The sequence below is a fragment of the Muscardinus avellanarius genome, assembly GCF_963383645.1.
Source record: "Muscardinus avellanarius genome assembly, chromosome: 17".
Lineage (NCBI taxonomy): Eukaryota > Metazoa > Chordata > Mammalia > Rodentia > Gliridae > Muscardinus > Muscardinus avellanarius.
The window spans coordinates 25,559,972-25,573,094 of NC_137803.1; the positions used below are offsets into that span (position 1 = coordinate 25,559,972).

The 13,123-nt window shown below is 44.0% G+C and overlaps 1 protein-coding gene across 1 annotated transcript in view; it reads left to right on the top strand.

Moving 5' to 3' along the window:
• MYO5B (myosin VB) overlaps window positions 1-13,123 on the top strand; it is a gene marked incomplete at both ends in the record, with an annotated part of 329,445 nt that overhangs the window by 120,074 nt on the left and 196,248 nt on the right. The window lies entirely within an intron of this gene.

Sequence of the window (13,123 nt, forward strand, 5' to 3'; positions counted from 1 at the left end):
ACACTCCCAGACCTATTTTTATATTAGAAACAGGGTCTCTTAAGCCAGCGCACGCGGCTGGCTTCGAACGTGTGCGATCCTCCCGTCTCTGCCTCCCAAGCGTGGGGATTACAAGCATGCGCCACCACGCCCGGCTCGAATGGTTATTTTAATCAGCGAGCTCTTTTCCATAAATGATTTCCTAGGGGTTCTCAGGACACTTCCCGGACCCTGGGGAGCAGAAGCTCTTGGGCTAGGAATGGGTGCATTGGGCCTTGTTACCCTCGTCTGTTAAACAGTGCTAAGAACTATGTTTTCCCAAAGGCAAACACTGAGCCAATGGACTCCTGTGGTCTCTGTGACCAGAGTTCTTTCTGTTGAGCCATGACTCTTGACTTTTGCACAGGTGTTTTCAAAGTGTACATCAAAAGATTTGCCGTGAACAGCCTTCTTACTGAGAAACAGGAAAGTGACTGGATGAAAAATGCAGGATCATGTAGAGCTTTAGTTTGACCTACGGGTGTGGAGAGAATGAATCGACTTGTGCAAGGAAGTCCTGCTGCTGGGGTGCAAAAGGAGCGCTGGGTGTCTTGGTAACCTGTATACCAGACCAATATTTCTTCACACCAAAGTGTAATTTTGCTTTGCTTGACATTTCCAGCGTTGTGTTCTAAGTCTTCTTGGAAAGAGCAAATTTGCATCTAGAACTGGGACAGCGGCTTTTTTCCCTTCTGACTCCTTTTGTACACTTTTCAGTTTATCTAAGGTGGGAACTGTGTAGATCACTTACATTTGCTGGTTTTACAGTCAATCCTTTATGCTTCCCCAGTGTCTCCTTGGAGGTGTGCTGAAATTCCAGGAAGACCCTGGAACCCGGGGAATGGCAGAAGCTGGAGCCAGAGGCCTGGGGTGCATCCCTATTTTAACACCTAAATGGTACTAGAAAGAACACAGTGCAACTCAGGCTGTATTACAGAATCCAGATAATTTCACAGCTGGCCTGTGTGTTTAAGACCTGGGATGTGTACTTGTTAAGATGGAGATGAATGCTTATTGCAGTAGCTGCCATTAACCTACCAATAATGTCTTTGTCATAAAATTACTACCTAGTGTATAAATTATCTATCTAGAAGTGAGAATTTTGTTGAGAAACAGGGTTTATTCATGCTGCCCCAGAGTTTTCTGAGCTCTGATAGAAAACGTCTCTAGAACATTCCTGCAGTGTATACTTGGTAAAACAAACAAACAAACAAAAAACCCAGCACAAGCAAAACAGTGTTTCTTTGGTACCTGTCCTGGGGAGAGCGGATGTCACTGTGTTCCTGAAATATCACTTGTATTTCTTAGCTGGTAGGGAGGGGATTCGTGCTGCTCAGGTGAGCTCAAGACAACAGCAAAGGCTTCTGCTTTGAAAACCATTCTTAGGTCCAGCAATGGCTTAACATGTACTCAGAGAACAGAAAATGCCACTGGTTTCCTAATTCCTTATTAGCTCCTCCTCATGGTGACACTTATTTTATTGTTGTAAAAATGTTAAATTGAAAGAAGTAGCTTTCCTTTTAAGACAACTCTTAAACTCTCCCTCAAGTCCTTGAAAGTAGACTCCATACCCGGTGCCTTTCACCACAGTCCTATCTGTCTTCATTCTTGTTCTAAGCTGTCTGAGTTTCTTCTGGTCAGGGGGATGGAGGGCCAGGTCAGCTTGTTTTCAAGCTGTAGCCCCACTTTTCCACTGGATGTGGGGAGATGGCAGTATGAAAACTGCCATCACTGTCTCACACGGGAGTTTGAGTGGCCGTGGTCAACCTAGAGTGTCTGGACTAGCCAGCAGCTCTGTTTGTTGATATTAACCCTGGATAGTCTTCTCCCGAGATTTATCCAGTTCTCAACAGGCAGGCTGCATTATTGACAATGCCTATTCAGTAATTCCTCTCAGAACCAGGGTGAAAGCCAGAGGTATCTTTTTAAAAAGCATTAGGGCAATAGTGATTAGACAGTGAACACCCATTTAAATCCCCAGCTTGAAAGTCACAACCAGTTTTATGGCTGCCTGTCAGCGCACGTGTGTGTTGGTTCCAGAGCCTTTTCCCTTCCCCTGAGCTCCCAGGATTTCAGGTGCAGCTGCCATGCCTGCTCGCCAGTGCTCCCAGATTGGGAAGTTCCCTCCTCACCCCTAACATTAAACTTTTTGACATTCCAAATGAGCTCTGCATTGCAAAATACAACAGAAAAGAGTTGGGAGACCTGCTTGAGGGTGAAATAAATGAATAAAGAAGATTCAAAGGCTGTACAAGCGTGTGCCGCCATGTCTGGCAATACTGATCTTTTAATTATGTAGTTTTGACCAGGTTCTTTCCCAGGTCTAAAATGCATGTGTAACTTTCACTAGCCATGGAATAACTGGAAAAAAAACAAACAAACAAACAAACAAAAAAAAACCATCTGCAATGTGACCCACCGCCCTAGGCAGCTCCTGAAAACCTGGCTTCTGCGTCTCTTCCCAGGGTCATTTTGAGCTGTTTGCCCAGCTGTACTGTCCCCTGACTTGACTCTGGCCTTCTAGTTCTCTTCTCAGTCTGGAAACCTCCTCCCTCCCCGCCTCGCCCAGCCAACTCCTATCCAGCTGGGGTTCAGCTTGCATCTTTCAGTGAGGCCTTCCCTGTGACCGAGAAGATTGAGTTCCCACGTGGACGTCTGAACTCTTGAAGCAGCTACTGCTGTTGCCATGGATCCAGCTGCATCATGTGGTCAAGCTCCTTGAAGATAGGGATATTTCCTTTCTTCACTGTTCCCCAGGACCCCACTCCAACACCTGTCACGTGGAGGTGTTCAGTAAGTCCTCGTGGAGGTTTGAATGAACTAGAACCCATGTTCCAGTTTTGGGGCTTGTCTTGCTTACTCTGGACATGCAGGAATTGAAGAATGTTTGTTGAACAGCTTCAAAGAGGAAGTGTTTGAACAACTGGGGACAGGGAGGCTGACGTGCTTTATTCTAAGGAAGAGAAATAAAGAGCTGGCTTGAGTCTCAAACTCAAGTGTTAGAGGTGTTTAAGCTCTAAGGGGATTTGAAGGACAGCAAGGAAAACTGATGTGCTCAGGTGTCCAGAGGCAAGGTGCGGTCTCCCCAGAGTTACCGCTCGGGGAGGGGTGCTGCTCCTGTGCTCTCAGCTACTTAGTTCCTCAGTGAAGTGCTGACTGCAGAAGAGAACTTTGCCTGAAATAACTTGGTGGTGCTGGCTTGGCTGCTTAGAGAAGTCACACAATGGAACTTTTTTTTCTTAAGTAGCAAACTTTAACTCAGACTTGGTAAATATGACTCTGGCTTTGTATTACTTTGTAATAAGCATTGTGATTCTAAATTCTTTGGAAAAAAGCAATATACCAATCTTTAAATGTAGACTGCAAACTCTTAGGACAGAGAGGAAAGCAGCTATCTAGGGACGGCGTGGTATATAGATTTACCGTAATGAGCTTTGAAAACAAAGATGGTATGCTCTAGAGTACTTTCCTGAGTTGAGATTTTTAAAACAACAGTGGACTTATTTATGTACTAAATTGTTCATACAGGGAGATTTCCCAGAGTTTTATAGCTCCAGCCATGCTGCTATAAGTAGGATTTCAACAAAGTTTTAGCTTTTTGTTTGGATCTAGACAAACACTTGGCAGTAGCTTTGAGTACTTAGCAGGCTAAGTGGATGTAGCATTGCATCCTTACAAAGCCAACTTGCTACTGACACACATCCCTTATAAACAGGGGACTTCCAGTGATCTTTCCATTTAGGCCATTCATAGTCTGTGAAGATTGTCTTCATATGCCCAGTAGAGACTCAGGGATTTTATATTCCACATTCACTGGAGGTGGACATACAGGATGTACTTATCTAATATATCTGTTGATCAATACACGGAAAGTCTTGAAACAAGCATACCAGCATTGACATTGTTTTATAGCTATCTCTAAGCCTCAGGTATGACCACAGCTCCCTATCATCCGTAAGTAGAGTGCTGGAATAAAGTAGCCTGATAAAATGACTCGGCAGTCCTCCCTGTAGGCAAGCACTTCCTGTCCTGTTCAGTTATCACTCGGGGACGTACCGCTTACTGTTAAGTACACCTGCAGAACAGTGAATTTTGCCCTCAGTCACATGGAGACTCCTTCCTTTAATAGCCTCAAATAAGAGATAAGAAATGTGGCCTGAGACAGAATTGTGACTGACAATTGGATATCACAGTGATAACACAAGTGTTGACCCTTGTCTCAAAAGACTTGACTTGAGAATGCTATGATTTCATCAGATAGCAAATACCAAAAATATGATTGGACACTGCCAGACATACATATGGATTTTTCCTTTTGGTATAATTCACTTTTATTCACTTGAGTGATAGGAAGTATTGGATTTTATTATAAATGTGCTCTTTAGCTATCTGGTTAATATATAACAGAATGGAGTTTTCTTCTCTGCTATTCTATTTTTCTTTACCCCAAGAATGCTGAGGCTTTTGCTCTCCCAGTCTGTATGATTAGCCTGGTTCGCTTTCATTTACGAAAGAAAATGGAACAAGAGGTCTGGCTCGGGCCTTGAGAACCCACCTGACTGGCCCAGGAATCACATGGGAGTTTTCATTACTTGGTTGGCTCTGGACAAACAGTATATTTACGTAGAATTCCCTCTGGCTCTAAATTAAAGGAGCATCCCAATGAAGAGAATCTGGAGAAAAGGGAAGATAGTGGTAGGTTTGGGGACCTTTAAACAGGGAGGAATAAACAGGGACCTTAGAGAGGTTGGCTTGCTGTGGGGGAGGAGGAACTAAGTAACTCAGGACAAAATCAGAAGCAATGAGCTTGGATGTTCCCGTGACACTGCGGGCACAAGTTCTGTGGGGATTATTTGGCTGTATCTACACTTTCCTACAGGGAGTTCTCCATGTATTATTCCCAGGGCTCAAGTTCCTACATGGTAATAACTGCTGAGCATCTACTGTGTGCCAGATACTACAACCCTGATACAGACGCTCCCTCCCCCACTTTATAGATGAGGAGGAAGTTGAGCCTCTGACCCTTACCTGCTGATGGAAGTTGGGATGAGCACCGCATACCTGGATCTTAACCTCGTGTCTCCTGTCTCCCATAGCAAGAGCCCAGCAAAGGGGGAAGATGACCAGTCACCTGCCTTTAGGGATTTCTTGACTTTGGCCTACAAAATTCTGGAGACTACTTATCACTGGGTTCAGGATGCAGTTGGTGGCTAAGCTCATGGATACTATCTTCAGATATCACATAGATACCATTTTCAGACATCAGTAAATATTGGAGATGATTGAAAGAGGTTCTGCTCAGGTGGGGTAAAAGGCTTAGCTTTTTCTTTTGCAAAATAAGAATTTGGAAGGCAATGGACCATGTCCCAGTAACCACAAGCATGGTCAGGCAAGATGTTTTCTCTCTCTCTTTTTTAAATAAACCACAAAATATTTATTTTGTAGATTTTCCAGGTTTTTCTTGTAAATCAAGATGAGGCAGTACACATAGTCATGGAAAGAGACAAAAACAGTTTAGTCAGTTGCCCATATTGATGGCCTCCAATTCTGTCTTGACCATGAAGCAGAACTGTTCCACATTTACATGCTAAAAAGCATATGAAGCCGGGCGTGGTGGCGCACGCTTGTAATCCCCACGCTTGTGAGGCTGAGACAGGAGGATCGCACAGGTTCAAAGCCAGCCTCAGCTACTTAGTGAGGCTCTCAGCAACTTAGCGAGACCCTGTTTCCAAATAAAATATAAAACAGGTCTGGGAGTGTAGCCCGGAGGTAGAAGGTCTCTGGGTTCCATTCCCAGTACCACCAAATTAAAAAAAAAAAAAGGCATATGAAGATGTAGGCTCAACAGAAGAATGTAAACAGCAGCAACCAGATGCAGAACAATTGCATGGCTCTTCCATTCTAACTAACTTAAAATTCCTTTACATTCATTTGATAAAGATAAAATCTATACTGACATGTTTGAACTCATAAATTTCTCCAGTAATCCCATAAAATGTCTCTTACACGTTTTTAGCAACACAACTTAAAAGTTCTGCTAATCAAACATGGGTTTCATTGTAATATTTTGTTTTCATAAGTGATACAAGTATATGGTCATACCCTACCGGCTACCAAGGCAAGCGAGAAAAGCCATTATGGTGGCGCTGTAACAAAACTACACTGGCTGAGTTTGGAGGTTTCTTCCTCTCTTCCCCCTCCATGGAACTATTGCTTGAACAAGAGAAGCTTCACAATATATTTGTATCACATAAGACTTATGACATTTGTAAGGTGTGGGTAAGTTTATTTGCCCTAAAGAACTGAGCTTGACTATCTCCATTTTAAGGGGTGATGGTTAATTTGACCTGGAGGATCTTTTTAGGCTCTCAGGACCAGGTTCTTAATTCTCCCTCAGGATACTTTAACCTGGACCTGGGGCTCCAACCACAGTTGGAATGCAGTTTCCTGTTTTATTGCTGGGTGTGATGCTTCTAGCTTTAAGTAGCATCTGAACTCTAGGTCTTAGCTTCTTTTTCTATTTCTCTGTCTCTCTTTTTCCTTTCTGGTAGTGCCGGGGACTGAACCCAGGTGTGTTCTACCTCCAGAATACACCCTAGGTTTTGCTAAGTTGCTGAGGCTTGCTTCACATCGCAGTCGGGTCTCAGTCTCCCAAGTACTGGGATGACAGGTGTGTGCCACGACACCTGGTACCGTCCTCTTTTTAAATATTTTCATTTTTCCTTGAAACCTGCAGTCTGGTGACTTATGTCTGTGCTGGTGGTCACTCTTGTTTGTTGATGTAGCACTGTGGTCAAACTCAGACTGGTCTTACATGGAGTTTAGTGGCTTCTGTGCTTCTTGAGAGATGGAAACTGATCCACTCAAACTTGTATCTTCCATAATGAGTTCTGGCAAAAACTCATGTTCTGAGCAAATGCTTATTGACTATTCTCTATCTAAATGACTCCACTCCATCCCCTGCTAACTGAAGCCTTGATTTCAATTATAGAGCAGAGATTTAAGTGCTCCCTAGATTGTGGGCATTATTTTAGTACTAGGGATACAGCAGTGAACAAATTGGAATCATACAGTGTTCTTGCTGTTGACACCTAAAACCAGGTAGGAATGAATAGGCAGATAATTCAGCCATGAAATTAGGCCATAGGCTCCTTATCCTTCCCAGAGAACTCTGTACAGATGGCTTTGCTTCACACTAAGGCTTCGCACAACTGAAACTTCAATATGACCGGTGCTCAGTACTGAAGCTGCCTGATGGCTTACCTTGGCGTATCATTGTGAATGGGCATTTGTACTTGTTTTCATGTTCAATTACATGCTACTACCTGTAGAACATACATACTCAGCAAGACCTAGATTCTCAGAAAATCAATGTCTCCCCAGGAGGGGTAGACAGCGGAAGACTTAAAGACCAGGAATCTTTGGTTCTGCCCCTGTTTTTAGCTCTTGGCAACTTGGACAAACTATCAGTACTTCTAGCCCTCAGGTTTCTCCTCCATAAAATAGGAGTTAATAATCCTGTTCACTTTAACTTGGGTTTGAAGTCAAATTGAAATTAAAGTACCGAACATTACTTACGTTAGTGTAAGGTTGTGGGGATAGCATCTGTAAATCCAGGAAGTGAATGTTTGAAATGTTCGTTCTTTCCCCAAGTTCCACCTTTGCTCTGAAGCTCACTCTGAATATTGGTTTTAATTATGACAACACATTCATCACTTGGACAGCTTTTTTATGCAATGCTCTATTTCTCCCAGAGGTATAATCTTAATTATTTAAATATGGGATATGAGTGTTGGTGCTTTTGTTTTTTTAAAAATCTGCAGATAACTCTTATATGCCAGCCAGCATCGAGAATCATGTCTCTCAGATTTTTGAGTGAGGAAGGATAAATTCAGCCTCTGAATTTAAGGCAAGGCATGGTTGCCTAAGTGTTCTGATATCAAAGGATCCCAGGACCGTAGAACACGTTCGACTGCTCTTTTCCATTCCCCATCCTATCAGAGTCGCATGACCATCCTGCTTTGTAGACAAGATGGTACCCAATATCATTAGCACAGTCTAGTGATCATGTGCTCTGCACCACGGGCTCCCATTTAATTCTTAGAACATTTGAGAAGGTTGGTATAATTTTTACCCCGTTGTTCAACTGAAGAAACTGAAGCTCACACCCATTCATCAGCTAATTCAAGCCACTAACTGGTGGTCTAGACTCTCACCACAGTGGCTCTAGGATGGAGCCCACACACTTAACCACAATATCATATACTGCATAAAAGATTGTAAATGGGTAAGCTATACACTCTTGACATTGTGTTTACATTTTGGCTGGGGCTTCTTGGGAGAGAATGCTTTAGAGCAGGGGAAAAAATCCATGGGATGATGGGCACAGGAGGGACTGTGATGCCCTTTAATCAGTTACAGTCGAGCCACGCGCATTACTGGTTCTCAACTTGTTCACACATGGGATTTATCTGGAAAGCTTCAAAAACACTGCCTGGTCCCCACCCCCAGAGGCTGATGTAAGTCTTGGGTGTTGCCTGGCAAGGGAATTGATCAAAGCTCCCCCCGTGATTCTAAAGTGCAGCGGAGCCTGCGCCTTGTCACGGGCCCCACTTCTCCAGCTGTGCACAGAGCTGGCAATGGGGCTGGCCCCTCAGACAGCGAGGGACAGCAGCTCAGTGCTAATGCATTTGATGTAGGCATCTGCCTTTTCTAGTCACTGCGTGTGGCTCTCTCCCAAAACCATCCTCCTTGGTGAATGGTTAGACTTGGTATTTTGTTTATTTTGAAATGATGGAATGAAGCATTGTTGAAACAGGGTGGTGGCAAATCGTGTCACACTGTAATGAGGTTATATGAGTGAGTTTGAGTTTTCAACAGTCTCTTGCCTTAAAGTAAAGCTTGTGTAAAGGTCAGGTTTGTTGAAAGAAATTCCTCGAAGGTAAGAAACAATTCAGAGGCCATGCAGAACCTTGGTACTAGCATTTCCATCTGGTTCATAAAATGGTAGCCTTCTGTGGAAATATATTTTATCTTGGTGCTTTCTCATAGACTGAGAACCCATCCCAGGAGAGGGTGGCTAAGATGTCATTTGCATCTTCTGCCACCACAACAGTGTGTAATGTTTATTTTTCAATTGTGGGAAAATGTACAGAATAGAAAACTAACCTTTTTTCTTTTGGTAGTACTGAAGCTTGAACTTATAGGCTTCTATCTCGGAGCTACATGCCCAGCACTATGTTATTTTTATTTTGAAACAAGGTCTAAATTGGCAGAGGGGCTCACTAAGTTGCTGGGGATGGGTGTTAATCTGTGAGCCTCCTATCTCAGCTTCCCAAGAACTGGGATTACAAGTGTGCACTCTCATGCCTGGATAAAACTAGCCATTTTAAAATGAACAGGAAGAGGTTGAGCTATAGAAAGGGCCCTATAGTGAAGCAACTAATGTGATCAATCAGAGGGTATGTAATACTGGAGGACGGAGCTTCTTTAAAATGCAGGAGGTACATAAACAAATGTATCAAAGTAAATCACCAAAGAAGTGTGGGATGGAGGGAGGGGGAGGGAATGGGACGGGGGCTGGAGGAGGGCTAATTGGATGATGTGTGCTTGTATATCCTCTCAAGTCTTGTACTCCAATGTGATTGATATATGACTACAATGCACCAATTTAAAAAATAAATTAATTAAAAAATAAAAAAATAAAAAATAAAAAAAAATGAACAGTTCAGTGGATTTCGTATACTCACAGTGTCGATCACCGACTCTGGTTATGACGTTTTTGTCACTCTAATGGAAAACCCTTTCCCTCCCAACTCTCTTCATCTCCAAAACTCAGAGCACATCTGCTTCCTCCCTCAAGTCTTGGCTAGCTACTGTGGCACAGATCTCCCTGCTCAGTTTGTGTGTCTATTTCCTTGGTTGTTTGCTCTGCATCAATCATATACCGCTTTGTACTTGATTGCAGAGGCCATGCATCATCTTTAAGGTGCGTGGTTTTGGGGGGTGGGAGTAGGGAAGGGTTGGTGGGAGATTGTTTGCAAAGCCAGCATACCAAATTTGACATGGATAAATTGCCCTTGGACGTCCTATAAATCACTTATGTGTACGGTAAGCATGACGTTGGGCAAACAGCCCTGCTGGGTGATTCATAGGAGCCTCAGCCTGACAGCCCATGAAGAAGGGTCACCGTGAAAAGGCAGGAGACCGAGTGGAGGCCAGCCTGCAGATGCCAGCTGTCCTGCATCCTCAAAGCAGAGGATCGACGCCCGTCTGACAGCGGTGAACTCCCAGGATCTCAGTGCGTGTCCACGTGTGTCACTGTTGTGGAGACTGCAAAGATGCATGACAGCATCCTGCGCAGAGAGGACTCTTCAATGTGGCAAGGATTTGCTGGGCTTAATCACGCCCACTAGCAATATCCTAGTGCTAAGTTAGCATTAACTTGTGTATGCTCCCCCTGCCTCCCCTTCCTCTACTGAATAGCTGGTCATATCCTTAGGAATGGCTGTTCTCATTAGAGTTGCATTTTTTTAAGGGGAATTATTTACCTGCTAGATTTATATTTTCCTGAAGCTCAGAGGTTATATTCTCAAGTTTGTACTTGGCTTACTTGATGCTTAATTGAAACGTGTTTTAGGTATAAACCAGATGCCCCATCAAGGCACATGCTGTTGATCAGTCCTGCACTCAGGGAACATTTAGTGAGCATTTGCTACATGGCAGGGATGTGCTGCATCCCGAGATACTCAGTAGTGTATCTGACAGGTCTCAAAGCAATTAGATGTAACTGACATGAAGAAATGACTGGGGAACCAGAAGGAAGGAGAGATCGTCAGAGGAGTCATGGTGGCAGCTCGGAGTCAGGTATTGCTGGCTCGGAGGGGATGGTGGTTAGTGACAGGGTGCTGGCCCTGGGCCAGACGGGTGAGGAAAGGACACCCTGTCCCGAGGAAACAGCAAGTATAAGGGCAGAGGCTAACATGCCTTTCTGTAAAGGGCTGCTTAGATTTTAGACTTTGGACCAGAGTTAAAGACGGTTGGGTTACTGTTAAGAGATAGTGGAGTTACTATCATTAGAATGTGAAAGTAGGCTTAAATGTTAAAACAAAACCTTATTTACAGATGCCAGATTTGACTTTGAGATAATTTTTCATGTTATATAAATACCATTTTGATTTACCTATTTAACATTTTATTTTTTTATTTTATTTATTATTATTATTTTTTTTTTTTTTTTGGTGGTACTGGGGTTCCTGGAAGCCCTTCTACCTCCGGGCTACACTCCCAGACCTATTTTTCCTATTTAACATTTTAAAAACCCATTCTTAGTTCTTGGGCATTACAAAAACAAGTGCGGTGGTAGATGTGGCACCCAGGTGGAGTTTGCAGGGTGAGACCCAGCAGAGCACGCAGGTTCTGACTGAGTGGAGGCTGAGACTGTGCTTTTCCAACATGCTTCTGGGTGCTGGCGATGCTGAGATCCTCGCATCAAAGAGCAAAGAACTAAATAAAGCATCGTTAGGTTCCCAGTGGGATCCCCCCAGCCCCTCTCTTATTTGTCCTCCTGTTATCTTGAGCCATTCTGGACACATTTTCACCGAGGAGAGACTTGGTTTGGGGTGAAACTTCTTGGGTGTGCTGACTAGAGAAGAAGTTCCAGGATCATAACTCGGCATAGTGCCCGGAGAGAACTGTAGCAAAGGTGAGAAAGGCCACACACCTGAGGGACACCTTAGGGACAGGGCCCCACAGGCCATTGCAGCTAAGTGGCTGTGGGCTTAAATGACAGGGGAGAAGGTAAGTTAAAACACCCACGGGGAGAAGAAGTGTTGAGATTGGCAAAAACTCAGAGTTTTGTCTGGTGATTGTTTTGTGCAGAAACTTCTATATACTCCAGTTGTAAACCCTTTGTTACTTATAAAGTGCTCTGATATTTTACTCCGGAATTTATGCTGTCAGGCACACTCAGGAGACAGGGAAAGGGTTAGGGCTCTGGGAATCTATTTCTTTGTAATGCCAGGAACAAATGGCATAGGCCTTCCAGCTGAGTTGGGATTCAAGGATGGAAATGGCCGATGTTGGCTTTGTCAGTAGTGAATCAGAGACACGTTTGGCAGAGATCAGGGTCTTACCTTTAGAAAGGCCAGTGACCACCTGGAGGAAAACATGGTCTTTTGAAAAGGAAACTCCCAAGTAAAGGCAGCTGGCCACTTACATGCCGGCTGCTGACTGGCCACAGACCTAAGCTTGAACTGTCACTCCACTTAGCGGGTGTGGATTTTGCTGACCCAAGCACACATTCTGGCTGACCTCTTAGTCAAAAGAGTGATTTGTTTGTGGGTTTTCTAAGAATATACTACAATGTGAAAACCGCATGCGTACATGCGTGAGTATAGCCAGCTTCTAAAGCACATAGGCCCTGTGGAAATCACTTACTTGTAAGAGAAAAATTTGGAAGTCAGTCTGACAGCTGTGCAGGGGATGAGCCCAGGCATGATATTACTGAATCCTGATGCCACATTTAGCACAACACACAACACTCCTCTTTCTTCAGGAGCTCCTGTGTGACCCCAGGTCCTGCCCGAGTTGGACCAAGGTGGAACCCAACAGAACTGAAGTTTTCAAAAAACTTCAGATAATTGTCCTATGTAGCCAGGGCAGAGAAGACTCGAGTTAAGGATGCCTTGGGCATGTCCCTGGAGGTGGTTCCCTGTACCGCCACTCACCAAAAAAGGGCTGTGCTCTTTCCTACCAGGCAGTGGCCAGGCCAAATGATGCCTGCAAGTCAAGAGGGACGGAGGAGGGTAGGGTAAGAGTGTGCCTGTTTGTGGCATAATGCACAAATAAATAGAGGTGGCTGGTAACTTGAGAATGCTTTAAGTATGCTTTTGATATGTTGACCACTTCTGCAGGAAGATGACTTTGCCCCTGATTGCAGTCTATTAGAGCAGTTTCACAAACTATGTAGGTTGGCTGTGTTCTCTTGATTTCTGTGTTACCGAGTTGCTCATAGCACTCTAGATCTTCCTGGCACTGCTCTTTGGTACCACCCTTCAAGAGGGAGGTGTAGACCACTTATGGATGTAACCAAAAGTGTGCTCAT